Raw genomic sequence first — 12873 nt, 5'->3', positions numbered from 1 at the left:
CACTTTGTTGTCGTGTTTACCGCCATGTGCTGTTCAGTTATGGCAGAAGAGTAAAAAACAATCGGTCGGATGGTCACGTTGGCAGGTAATGTTTTTCGTATTCGTTCGATGTGTTTTCCGGGAGCGGGTGACTCCTGCAGGTGAATCTGAGCGTTTGGTTTGTCTGTTTACGCCACTATGAATTTAACTGCCGAGGAGAGGATGTTTTACCGAAGGCTGCAATTAATGTTTTACAAGGACTATGTTTTTAAAGGTGTCAAGTGGATACGTCAAGCTGCTTCTGAGTATTTACTGTCTTGCTTTGTGAAGTCGACTGCACGGCCATCGCAACCTTTTTTCAAGACTCTTGTCTTGAATTGGCTCCATTTCGTTTAACTCAGGGGTGGGCAATTATTTTCCTCCGAGGGCCATATTCGAATCCAGGCAAGTAGCGGAGAGCCGGCCCGCGATCATTGGTTTGAAAAAAAAAGATCAAAATAATTAAATATCAAATATTTAGTCCAGAGTCAGGACTAAACATGGACCAGACTCCTGTTGGTGCCAGAGTCAGAACTAAACATGGGGAAGCTGCGTTTCAGTTTTATGCTGCTAAAACCTTCCTGAAGATGTGAGACAGGTTCTACTCTGGCAATGTTCAAATCTAAGCTAAAACTGTGTCTAATATAGGCTATTGAATCTATTATTTATTCAGTTCACGTCATATTTATTAAAGATACAAGTGCAGACAGATGCCTGAGGGCAAAAAAAGAAAAAAAGAAAATTACTTGGCATGTTTGGCGGGCCGGATTATAAAGACAAACGGGCCACATGTGGCCCGCGGGCCGTAGTTTGCCCACCCCTGATTTAACTCCTGAACATATAAAACATAACATCAAAACAAAAATATTCTTTCCTCGACACCTCTCAGGTCAAGAGCATAGTAAATAGGCTGTTTTCCCTTCCTTTAAATGCGTGGTTATGTGCTTGTCGGCCTCTCCAGACACTTATTTAGCTTGCCGTGTACAGTGGCGCTCTTCTGTGATGTGCAAGTCGTTTGTTTTAATTTGAAGTGTGTCGCGCGCGTTTCCTTTCCATTCTTCTTTTTGTCAGAGAAAACGAGAGCGGAGGAGACGGTGAAGCGCTCGGCTTCCTTCTCTTCCTTCAGTAATAACAGCGCAGTGATCGACAACGGCAAAATATTTTCAAGTTGTAGCGGTAGTTATTTGCGGAGGTCTGACAGTGAAGTTTGGACGTTGTTGAAAATCTTGTACGATGAAGCCTTTTTTCATCAGAATCTTTTCATGGGTTTTAGATTTCTGCAACATTTTGATTACTTTTCACTGTTCAAAACATACAATATTTGGCTAATCTCAATGGCAACTGTCCTAACCTTTATTTATTTTTTACTTTTTGAATTATGCAAATAAAAACAAGAAACAGGACCAGAGAGTAGGACAAAATTAAATTAATAAGAATAAGAATGATGAAAAATAACAATATGGTACAATTTACAATAAAATGAAGGCACAGCAAGTCCAACAGTCAAGTCCAATTTAGTCCAAAGTTTATCAAATTTTTTCCATTTCCAAATGAAATCCGATTTAATGTCTCCAGGGCAGAATAGGCCAAAATACATTATTCTAAAGTTGAACAATGGCAATGTCAAAAAACAACTGTCCTTATTTCTTATCCTTCTGAAAGCCTTGGATACTTTTCTGTTGGTGCACTGAAGTATATATTTTCCAAGTGTCAATGGGTGCAGCGTAAAAGAAAAGGATTTTCATTGCATACACCAACATTCACCAACATTTTACAAAGCCAGTTTTTGCATAAAAATATGTATCTAATCAATGTTTGTAAAGGAGACAACTTTTATGAGCCTTTAACCCTGCTATAGAGTCAATACCTCACTGTAATCACGTTGTTTTTTCATTGATTCCTGCACTGTATTGTATTGTCTTGTATGTATTGTATGTATTGTCAACTGAGTCTAGAGTCACCTACCCCTTATCCCCGCCCACAACTCTGCACTTACTCACTATTATTACTCTCAGTCATATGTTGGGATAAAAAATGTCACGTTGCAATTATTCAACATTAACAGAATGCAGCTCGATCTGGTGAAATGCCACAATGAAATGCAGTTTTGACCAGTCAATGGACCCACTTCTGATTTCAACAACATGTAAAATACTTATCTGCATATGTTATAGTTTAATATGTCTTGAAATGCTATTTAGACCGCTTGTATCCGCGATCTTGTTCTTTCGGTCACTACCCAAAGTTCATGACCATAGGTGAGGGTAGGAACGTAGACCGACCGGTAAATCGAGAGCTTTGCCTTTCGGCTCAGCTCCCTCTTCACCACAACGGTCCGATGCAGCGACTGCATCACTGCAGCCGCTGCACCGATCCGCCTGTCGATCTCACGCTCCATCCTTCCCTCACTCGTGAACAAGACCCCGAGATACTTGAACTCCTCTACTTGGGGCAAGGACACCCCACCCACCTGGAGAGGGCAAGCCACCTTTTTCCGGTCCAGAACCATGGCCTCGGATTTGGAGGTGCTGATTCTCATCCCAGCCGCTTCACACTCGGCTGCAAACCGTCCCAGTGCATGTTGCAGGTCCGGGTTTGATGGAGCCATCAGGACAACATCGTCCGCAAACAGCAGAGAGGAGATCCTGTGGTCCCCAAACCGGACACCCTCCGACCCCCGACTGCGCCTAGAAATTCTGTCCATAAAAATTATGAACAGAACCGGTGACAAAGGGCAGCCCTGGCGGAGTCCAACATGCACTGGGAACAGGTCTGACTTACTGCCGGCAATGCGAACACAGCTCCTGCTCCGGTCATACAGGGACCGGACAGCCCTGAGCAAAGGGCCCCGGACCCCGTACTCCCGAAGCACCCCCCAAAGGACACCCCGAGGGACACGGTCGAAAGCCTTCTCCAGATCCACAAAGCACATGTGGACTGGTTGGGCAAACTCCCATAAACCCTCGAGCACCCGATGGAGGGTATAGAGCTGGTCCAGTGTTCCACGACCGGGACGAAAACCACTCTGCTCCTCCTGAATCCGAGGTTCCACTATCGGTCGGATTCTCCTCTCCAGTACCTTGGAATAGACCTTACCTGGGAGGCTGAGGAGTGCGATCCCTCTGTAGTTGGAACACACCCTCCGGTCCCCCTTCTTGAACAGAGGGACCACCACCCCGGTCTGCCAGTCCAGAGGCACGGTCCCCGACCGCCACGTGATGTTGCAGAGACGTGTCAACCAAGACAGTCCTACAACATCCAGATACTTTAGGTACTCAGGGCGGATCTCATCCACCCCCGGAGCCCTGCCACCGAGGAGTTTGCGAACAACCTCAGTGACTTCAGCTTGGGTGATGGATGAGCCAGCCTCAGAGTCCCCGGTCTCTACTTCCTCTTCGGAAGACGTGACTGAGGGATTAAGGAGATCCTCAAAGTATTCCTTCCACCGTCCGACGACATCCCCAGTCGAGGTCAGCAGGCCTCCACCCGCACCGTAAACGGTGTTGGTGAGACACTGCTTCCCCCTCCTGAGGCGCCGGACGGTTTGCCAGAATTTCTTTGGTGCCGACCGATAGTCCTCCTCCATGGCCTCCCCGAACTCCTCCCAGGCCCGGGTTTTTGCCTCTGCGACAGCACGAGCCGCGGCTCGCTTGGCCTGCCGATACCCCTCGATGACCTCCGGAGACCTACAAGCCAGAGTGGCCTGATAGGCCTCCTTCTTCAGTCTGACGGCATCCCTTACTTCCGGTGTCCACCACCGGGTTCGGGGGTTGCCGCCACGTCAGGCACCGGAGACCTTGCGACCACAGCTCCGCGCAGCCGCATCAACAATGGAGGCGGAGAACATGGTCCACTCAGACTCAATGTCCCCAGCCTCCCCCGGGACATGGGAGAAGCTCTCCCGGAGGTGCGAGTTGAATACCCTACTGACAGAGGGCTCCACTAGACGTTCCCAACAGACCCTCACAATGCGCTTGGGTCTGCCAAGTCTGTCCGGCTTCCTCCTCCGCCAGCGGATCCAACTCACCACCAGGTGGTGATCGGTTGACAACGCTGCCCCTCTCTTCACCCGAGTGTCCAAGACACGCGGCCGGAGGTCTGATGACACGACAACAAAGTCGATCATTGACCTCCGGCCTAGGGTGTCCTGGTGCCATGTGCACTGATGAACACCCTTGTGCTTGAACATGGTGTTCGTTATGGACAATCCGTGGCTAGCACAGAAGTCCAATAACTGAACACCGCTCGGGTTCAGATCGGGGAAGCCGTTCTTCCCGATCACCCCTCTCCAGGTGTCACTGTCATTGCCCACGTGGGCGTTGAAGTCCCCCAGTAGAACAACGGAGTCCCCGGTCGGTGCACTGTCCAGTACCCCTCCCAAGGACTCCAAGAAGGCCGGGTACTCTGCACTGCTGTTCGGCCCGTAGGCCGCCACAACAGTGAGAGACCTGTCCCCCACCCGAAGGCGGAGGGACGCGACCCTCTCGTTCACCGGGGTAAACTCCAACACGTGGCGGCTGAGCTGAGGGGCTATCAGCAAGCCCACACCAGCCCGCCGCCTCTCCCCGCGGGCAACACCAGAGAAGTGGAGCGTCCAGCCCCTCTCGAGGAGATGGGTTCCAGAGCCCAAACTGTGCGTGGAGGTGAGGCCGACTATATCTAGTCGGTATCGCTCAACCTCCCGCACAAGCTCAGGCTCTTTCCCCCCCAGCGAGGTGACATTCCATGTCCCCAGAGTTAGTCTCTGTGTCTGGAGATCTGGTCGCCGAGGCCCCTGCCGTCGACTGCCGCCCAGATCTCTCTGCACCGGCCCCTTATGGATCCTCCTGCGGGTGGTGGGCCCACGGGAGGGCGGCCCCACGTCGCTCTTTCGGGCTGTGCCCGGCCGGGCCCCGTGGGGTAAGACCCGGCCACCAGGCGCTCGCCATGGAGCACCCATCCCAGGCCTGGCTCCAGGATGGGGCCCCGGTGACGCCGATCCGGGCGACGTAAACTGCCTTGTTCGTGTTGTCATCATAGAGGGCTTCTGAACCGATCTTTGTCTGACCCGTCACCTAGGACCTGTTTGCCTTGGGAGACCCTACCAGGGGCATGAAGCCCCCGACAACATAGCTCCCGGGATCATTCGTGCACTCAAACCCCTCCACCACGTTAAGGTGTCGGTTCAAGGAGAGGATAAGGTGAGGAGCTCGGCCACACGGGGGGAGCTCGGAGTAGAGCCGCTGCTCCTCCACGTCGAGAGGAGCCAGCTGAGGTGGCTCGGGCATCTGTTCCGGATGCCTCCTGGGCGCCTCCCTCGGGAGGTGTTTCAGACATGTCCCACCGGGAAGAGGCCCCGGGGAAGACCCAGGACACGCTGGAGAGACTATGTCTCTCGGCTGGCCTGGGAACGCCTCGGGATCCCCCCGGAGGAGTTAGAGGAAGTGTCTGGGGAGAAGGAAGTCTGGGAGTCCCTGCTCAGACTGCTGCCCCCGTGACCCGGCCCCGGATAAAGCGGCAGAAGATGGATGGATGAAATGCTATTTAATTATTACTAAATTTAAATAAAATAAACCATTGAAGATATCAAAAGTGCATACATTGCTTTAATCAAATATTTAAAAACAATCTTTAGTGTAGTCTTTATATTACTGACATGTAGTAATTAGTTTGGGGCACATATTAGCTCCATAATTCTGTATCCTGTCAGTCTCAGATAAACAGCTAGAACAAGTCAAGGTCAGATTGTAGCGGCTTCACCTCGTCTCCTGAGCCGTTTACCTGCTCCTCTCTCGTGTGCGAGCCCAGTAAACACTGCATAATTAGCCTGAGTGAAGATCACAGCGCACAGCGGCGTTTGAAGTGTAAATGATTTCATGAACTTCCTCTTAAAAACACAGAACATCCAAACAGACCGGCGCGGGGGTCAAGTCCTGCATTAGCATCCTCTATTTTGAATTAAGGGTCTGTTTTTTATTTTACATAAACCAGCCGGGACCTGAGTCACCTGCACTCTGGGAACACGCTGTTGTTGTTCATCACAGTTCAGGTTTAGTCCTTTAGAGGTGCACAGCTTTAATTTGGGGAGCATTCTCGGGAATACATGATGTGACATTATTATATTATTATATTCTTGATACTATGTAGTCAGTACATTTTTCATTTTCAGTGTGAGTTGGAGCTTATACAGTACATACAATAGTCAAATAACGATGCTTTTCTTTACCATGTACTGTATTTTTTTTCATAGTTTTGGCCGGGGTGCGACTTATACTTATATTTATACTTACAGGCTGAGAAATAGATTTTCAAAGTTAGGGGCCTGAAATTGCTTGGAAAAGTTGCTTTGAAAAGTTAGGGGTCCCCAAGCAATTTCAGGGGCCCACAAGCGCGCGCGGCATCGCAGCGTCATAAGAACAAGATAAATGTGTTGTTTTAAACCTGGTCATTAGCATGTAAAACAATCTAAAGTACTTTTATCTGTTATTTGATATGAAGAGAACAAATACTGAATCATATAAACCAGAGATCATGATCTTAAAAACTGTTTAATTCAATATAATAATGTTTCTTATATACAAAATAAATACTGTTTACAGCATTTGACACAAGGAGATCTTGTGGAATATATAAAATCACGTCCTACAAAATAAACTACTAACATATATACATTATATAGAAATTAGACCGGGCATTTCCGAGGACACGTGAACGCAACACGAACGCAGCGGCCAATCAGATGCCCGCTTTCATCGATATTACATCACGGAGACCGCTCGGCCAATGAGATGCGAGAAGACGTGCGAAGTGGGCTTGTCTGTCAAAACGAAACTTAAGCGATGAAAATGCCCCGAATATGGCCAAATTACTAGTTAAATCTTGATTTTTTTCAAGGAGGGGCACGGCGGGCCCCTCCTATTTCAAACCACAGGCCCGCCGGAGATTGAACTGCTTTCGGGCCCCGGGCCCCCGTCTATTTCGCAGCCTGACTTATATACTTATACTCCGGAGTGACTTATATGTGCTATTATTTGTTATTTTCACATTTGTAACTGCATTCCATACTCCAGTGCAACTTATATATGTTTTTTTCTTCTCTATTATGCATTTTTTGGCTGGTGCGACTTATACTCCAGTGCGACTTATAGTCCAGAAAATACGGTAGATTGTTTGACATAAATGCGGTGGGATACTAGGGCTGAGTATCACAATACATATCCCAATATTCGATACACGATACTTGTCCTGGATGTCCTTTAAAACCATTTTTAAAGTTGACTAAATTGATGTTTTGATTATGTAGAAAATGCATTAGTCAGATTCAGCCTTAATGGAGACTGTAAATAATGTTTTGCCCAAACAGCCTTCTCTGTGAAGGGTTTTAATCCGTGGAATAATATGCTCCCTGTCCATTTAAAATCTGTGACAAAACTTAGTATCTTCACAAACTTAGATGTGCCAGCACCAGCAGCAGCAGCAGCAGCATCATCAGCAGCATCAGCACTGCTCTCACCTTTAATGTGTTAAGTTTCTTTTCATGCATCAGACTGCTTTTTTTTTTGTATCTTTTGTCCCTATTCAAATAAATCAATAAATACATACAACTTTTGATTGTCAATATGAATGTTATCAAATACAAAAAACACTACCCATAATGAAGTAGTGTCTTGCCAAGGGGCACAATGTCAGTATGAACTCTGGTCCTTGTTGTTTACTGTCATCCAGTTAAATCCTCAAAATTGTAACCCTCTAGTCTTACTTTGAAATACTGATTTAACATTTTCTCTATCTCTTTTTAAGTTGCGATTATTGACCCAAAACAACATTAAAATACTTGCCATCTTTCAAAAACTAAAGTATACAACTTAATAATACACTTATAATAATATATAAGTCCAGATATAAAGACGTTTTACATCCAGGTTTGCTTTTTACCCCAAATCTTGACATCCCAACTTTCAAATTTAAACTAAACTCATTGAAGCTAAAAGGGGCTACATTTCCGACACCTGCTCTTTATCAGTAACTGTCTTTACAATGATCCTGCCAAACTCTGAGACACTTGACAGGACAGGATCGCCCCGGTTACAGATGTGCAGGTGCGACAGGGAGAAGGCGCGGTGTCCGATCTGAAGCGTTAGAGCCGGCGCACTCGAGGAGAGGACAGTGAAGAGCCCTCAGCGTCGTGACTGTTCAAGTGTTAAATGAGAGGAAGTCTTTAAACTCACCGCCGTCACAGAGGAGCGAGAGAGAGAGGGAGACGTGTCGTTCTACTCCGCCGTTATCAGAGCCGCCAACAGTGAACGGATGTCATGTCCTTCAAGTCAGAACACTGCACGGGAAAGGAAAGTCTATTTAGCGATAAAAGACACGGACAAGACGTGTTCAGCTGCGTTCTTCACTCAATTCAATCCACGGACTCCGTTTTAATCGAGCTGAGATATGCTTTGGGCTTTTTAATCAACAGGAAGCACGTGGTTTGGAATTCAGGCTATGGACTTTTTATTATTTTAGATGTGTGTTCTTGTTTCTGTTCTTATTTGTATTCTGCGAAGCACTTTCTGAACTGTTTAGGCACAACTTTCTCCAGCTGAACTCAGACGAGGCTGAAATAATCGTCTTTGTCCCACAGAAACGAAGAGAAAGGGTTAGTGTCACCTCCAGTCTCGCTCTCAAACCTACAAATCAAGTTAGAAATCTGGGGGTAATAAGGGACTCAGACACGTCAAATCAATAACATTACCAGCTTTTTTATCTAAAAGACATTTGCAACATCAAAAGTATAGTGTCTGAACCAGATTTGGAGAGACTTATCCATGCGTTTGTCTCCAGTAGATTAGACTGTAACGGCCGCTCACTGGCCTCTCCATACGAGCTGTAAAACAGATGCAGTTCATCCAGAACGCTGCTGCTCGGGTCCTGACTAGAACCAGGAAGTACCATCACATTAGTCCTGACTAGAACCAGGAAGTACCATCACATTAGTCCTGACTAGAACCAGGAAGTACCATCACATTAGTCCTGACTAGAACCAGGAAGTACCATCACGTTAGTCCTGTTCTCAGGTCTCTGCACTGGCTCCTGGCTCATGGACCAGCCTCCTGCTGGTGTCAGAGTCAGGACTAAACATGGACCGGCCTCCTGCTGGTGCCAGAGTCAGGACTAAACATGGACCGGCCTCCTGCTGGTGTCAGAGTCAGGACTAAACATTGACCGGCCTCCTGCTGGTGCCAGAGTCAGGACTAAACATAGACCGGCCTCCTGCTGGTGCCAGAGTCAGGACTAAACATGGACCGGCCTCCTGCTGGTGTCAGAGTCAGGACTAAACATGGACCGGCCTCCTGCTGGTGCCAGAGTCAGGACTAAACATGGACCGGCCTCCTGCTGGTGTCAGAGTCAGGACTAAACATGGACCGGCCTCCTGCTGGTGCCAGAGTCAGGACTAAACATGGACCGGCCTCCTGCTGGTGCCAGAGTCAGGACTAAACATGGACCGGCCTCCTGCTGGTGCTCAGAGTCAGGACTAAACATGGACCGGCCTCCTGCTGGTGTCAGAGTCAGGACTAAACATGGACCGGCCTCCTGCTGGTGCCAGAGTCAGGACTAAACATGGACCGGCCTCCTGCTGGTGTCAGAGTCAGGACTAAACATTGACCGGCCTCCTGCTGGTGCCAGAGTCAGGACTAAACATGGACCGGCCTCCTGCTGGTGCCAGAGTCAGGACTAAACATGGACCGGCCTCCTGCTGGTGTCAGAGTCAGGACTAAACATGGACCGGCCTCCTGCTGGTGCCAGAGTCAGGACTAAACATGGACCGGCCTCCTGCTGGTGTCAGAGTCAGGACTAAACATGGACCGGCCTCCTGCTGGTGCCAGAGTCAGGACTAAACATGGACCGGCCTCCTGCTGGTGCCAGAGTCAGGACTAAACATGGACCGGCCTCCTGCTGGTGCCAGAGTCAGGACTAAACATGGACCGGCCTCCTGCTGGTGCCAGAGTCAGGACTAAACATGGACCGGCCTCCTGCTGGTGCCAGAGTCAGGACTAAACATGGACCGGCCTCCTGCTGGTGCCAGAGTCAGGACTAAACATGGACCGGCCTCCTGCTGGTGCCAGAGTCAGGACTAAACATGGACCGGCCTCCTGCTGGTGCCAGAGTCAGGACTAAACATGGACCGGCCTCCTGCTGGTGCCAGAGTCAGGACTAAACATGGACCGGCCTCCTGCTGGTGCCAGAGTCAGGACTAAACATGGACCGGCCGGTGCCAGAGTCAGGACTAAACATGGACTGGCCTCCTGCTGGTGCCAGAGTCAGGACTAAACATGGACCGGCCTCCTGCTGGTGCCAGAGTCAGGACTAAACATGGATCGGCCTCCTGCTGGTGCCTGAGTCAGGACTAAACATGGACCGGCCTCCTGCTAGTGCCAGAGTCAGGACTAAACATGGACCGGCCTCCTGCTGGTGCCAGAGTCAGGACTAAACATGGACCGGCCTCCTGCTGGTGCCAGAGTCAGAACTAAACATGGACCGGCCTCCTGCTAGTGCCAGAGTCAGGACTAAACATGGACCGGCCTCATGCTGGTGCCAGAGTCAGGACTAAACATGGACCGGCCTCCTGCTGGTGCCAGAGTCAGGACTAAACATGGACCGGCCTCCTGCTGGTGCCAGAGTCAGGACTAAACATGGACCGGCCTCCTGCTGGTGCCAGAGTCAGGACTAAACATGGACCGGCCTCCTGCTGGTGCCAGAGTCAGGACTAAACATGGACCGGCCTCCTGCTGGTGCCAGAGTCAGGACTAAACATGGACCGGCCTCCTGCTGGTGCCAGAGTCAGGACTAAACATGGACCGGCCTCCTGCTGGTGCCAGAGTCAGGACTAAACATGGATCGGCCTCCTTCAGTTTTATGCAGCTTAAATCTGGAACATTCTTCCTGAAGATGTGAGACAGGTTCTACTCTGGCAATGTTCAAATCTAAGCTAAAAACAGTTTTATGACTGAAAGGATTTTCTTTGATTTCAGTCGTCAACTAGTCAGCGATTATTGTTTTAATCAATGACCTAGTCAAACAATAATTACTATTGCACATTGAGACTTTTGAGTACATTTAACCAAATAAAGGTTGAAATATGTTGACTGACGGCTTCTCGATAGATCATTTTGACATTTTGATTTAATAATGCCACTAGTCTTTCTATATTTTACTGTCAGTATCGTCCAGATGATCTAAATATGACTACTTTTTTTTTTATCGATTAGTAGCAACAAATATTTGATACAGCAACAAAAATACACTGACCTGGAATCAAACCATAACGTGATGAAGATGATGAAGATGATTTCTTTATTTTGTCATTTTGTTCTATTTACATTTAACCTGTATTTCAATTATTTCCACACCAACCTGCTCCGTGACACATGAATAAATTAGTATTTGTGCTATAAACTGGCACCAGCATTTTTCCAATTACTTCTCTCTTGGTTAATGTATTATTCTGCACTGCCCCTGTACAAATAAAAGCATAACATACCAATTATCAATCATATCGAGAAATATGAAAAGCTTTTATTTAACAACCCAAACGACACGCATGACCAGTTTGTTTTACTCACTTGTGCCCATCCTCACCTCCCATAGTTTTCATGATCCTGGCGTGTGATTTGGCGTGGCTGGCGGTGCGTAGGCGTGTAGCGGTGGATCATGCAGACTCACTGTGCCGTGCCTGTTGTTCTGCTCTTCCTCCTGTCCAAGTCTGAGCACAATGCTGTTTGTTGGCCGTCACTGTGGCCCCGAACACTGGACACGGGCCTAAAGCGCGACACACAGCACCCAAAGACCGGCGAGAATGCAGGAGGAATGTAGAAAATGAACTAGCAACTACTGCACATGCTGTTTAATACCATAGAATTTAGCTTGTTTTGATGATTATTAAGTTACAGTAAAATATTGTATTGAAAGTAAGACTGAAAAAAAGAAAAATTGGAAAAACTGAAAGATTGAAAGCACAACACCTGTACATTTACTTGTATATAGTAAGTAAATTGTATTTGCATAGCACCTTTCACAGACAGAAGTCACAAAGTGCTTCACAAAAACACAGAATTGAATGATAAAATACAAAACTTACATCGAGCGATACACATACAGCAACATACAGTACAGTCAGTCCCTAAACCAACTGTAATTAAAAGGCCTGAAGGTTAATATTAATTAAAAGGTTATTACACTTACGGTATATCTGGATGTACTAATGCTAAGGTTAATTACGGCTAAAAAAAACAGTAAACACACCCACACATGTAAGTGCTCTCCTCCTGCCCATGTTAGACTCAATAAACCCTTCTGACTTTACATTTTCACATTCGTTTTTCTTTTTGACGGACAGAAACGATCCTTACAAATGGTGAATTAACTACATTTCAGTTTTGGCGGTTTTACTGCGCACACTTACACTGACTTGTTATTGGCAGTTACAATGTCTCTGTATTTCCCACGTACATATTGTGGCCTCTTTGATCAGAACTGAATCATTGTTGCTCAGTATGTTAAAGACCGCGAACCACGACTCACACAACAATGATGTTTTGTTCAATGAGCTGAATGTTCATTTGGTCTGGGCCCACATCGTTTCCATTGCCCAGGGCCTTGTTGAATGTCTTCCCTCTTATTTTATTTATTTTATTTATTTTATTTATTTTATTTATTTTATTTATTTTATTTATTTTATTTATTTTATTTATTTTATTTATTTTATTTATTTTATTTAAACAACACAATTTAGTGGCTTCAAGTGGCTTATTTAATATCTGGTCATACACTATTTTTGGCATAGATCACGATCATTCTAAAACTTTTTCAGATAGGTCTAACTTTGTC

The 12873-nt window shown here is 47.1% G+C and overlaps 1 protein-coding gene across 1 annotated transcript in view; it reads left to right on the top strand.

The window, feature by feature from the left end:
- b4galt2 (UDP-Gal:betaGlcNAc beta 1,4- galactosyltransferase, polypeptide 2) overlaps nt 1-12873 on the top strand; it is a 184138-nt gene that overhangs the window by 83714 nt on the left and 87551 nt on the right. The window lies entirely within an intron of this gene.

This window comes from Eucyclogobius newberryi, unplaced genomic scaffold (genome assembly GCF_026437365.1).
Source record: "Eucyclogobius newberryi isolate DKJ021-1_F unplaced genomic scaffold, fEucNew1.0.hap1 SCAF_12, whole genome shotgun sequence".
In the NCBI taxonomy this organism is placed as follows: Eukaryota; Metazoa; Chordata; class Actinopteri; order Gobiiformes; family Gobiidae; genus Eucyclogobius; species Eucyclogobius newberryi.
Note: the sequence above shows the minus strand (reverse complement) of the source record. Positions and strands in the feature narration are given on the sequence as shown.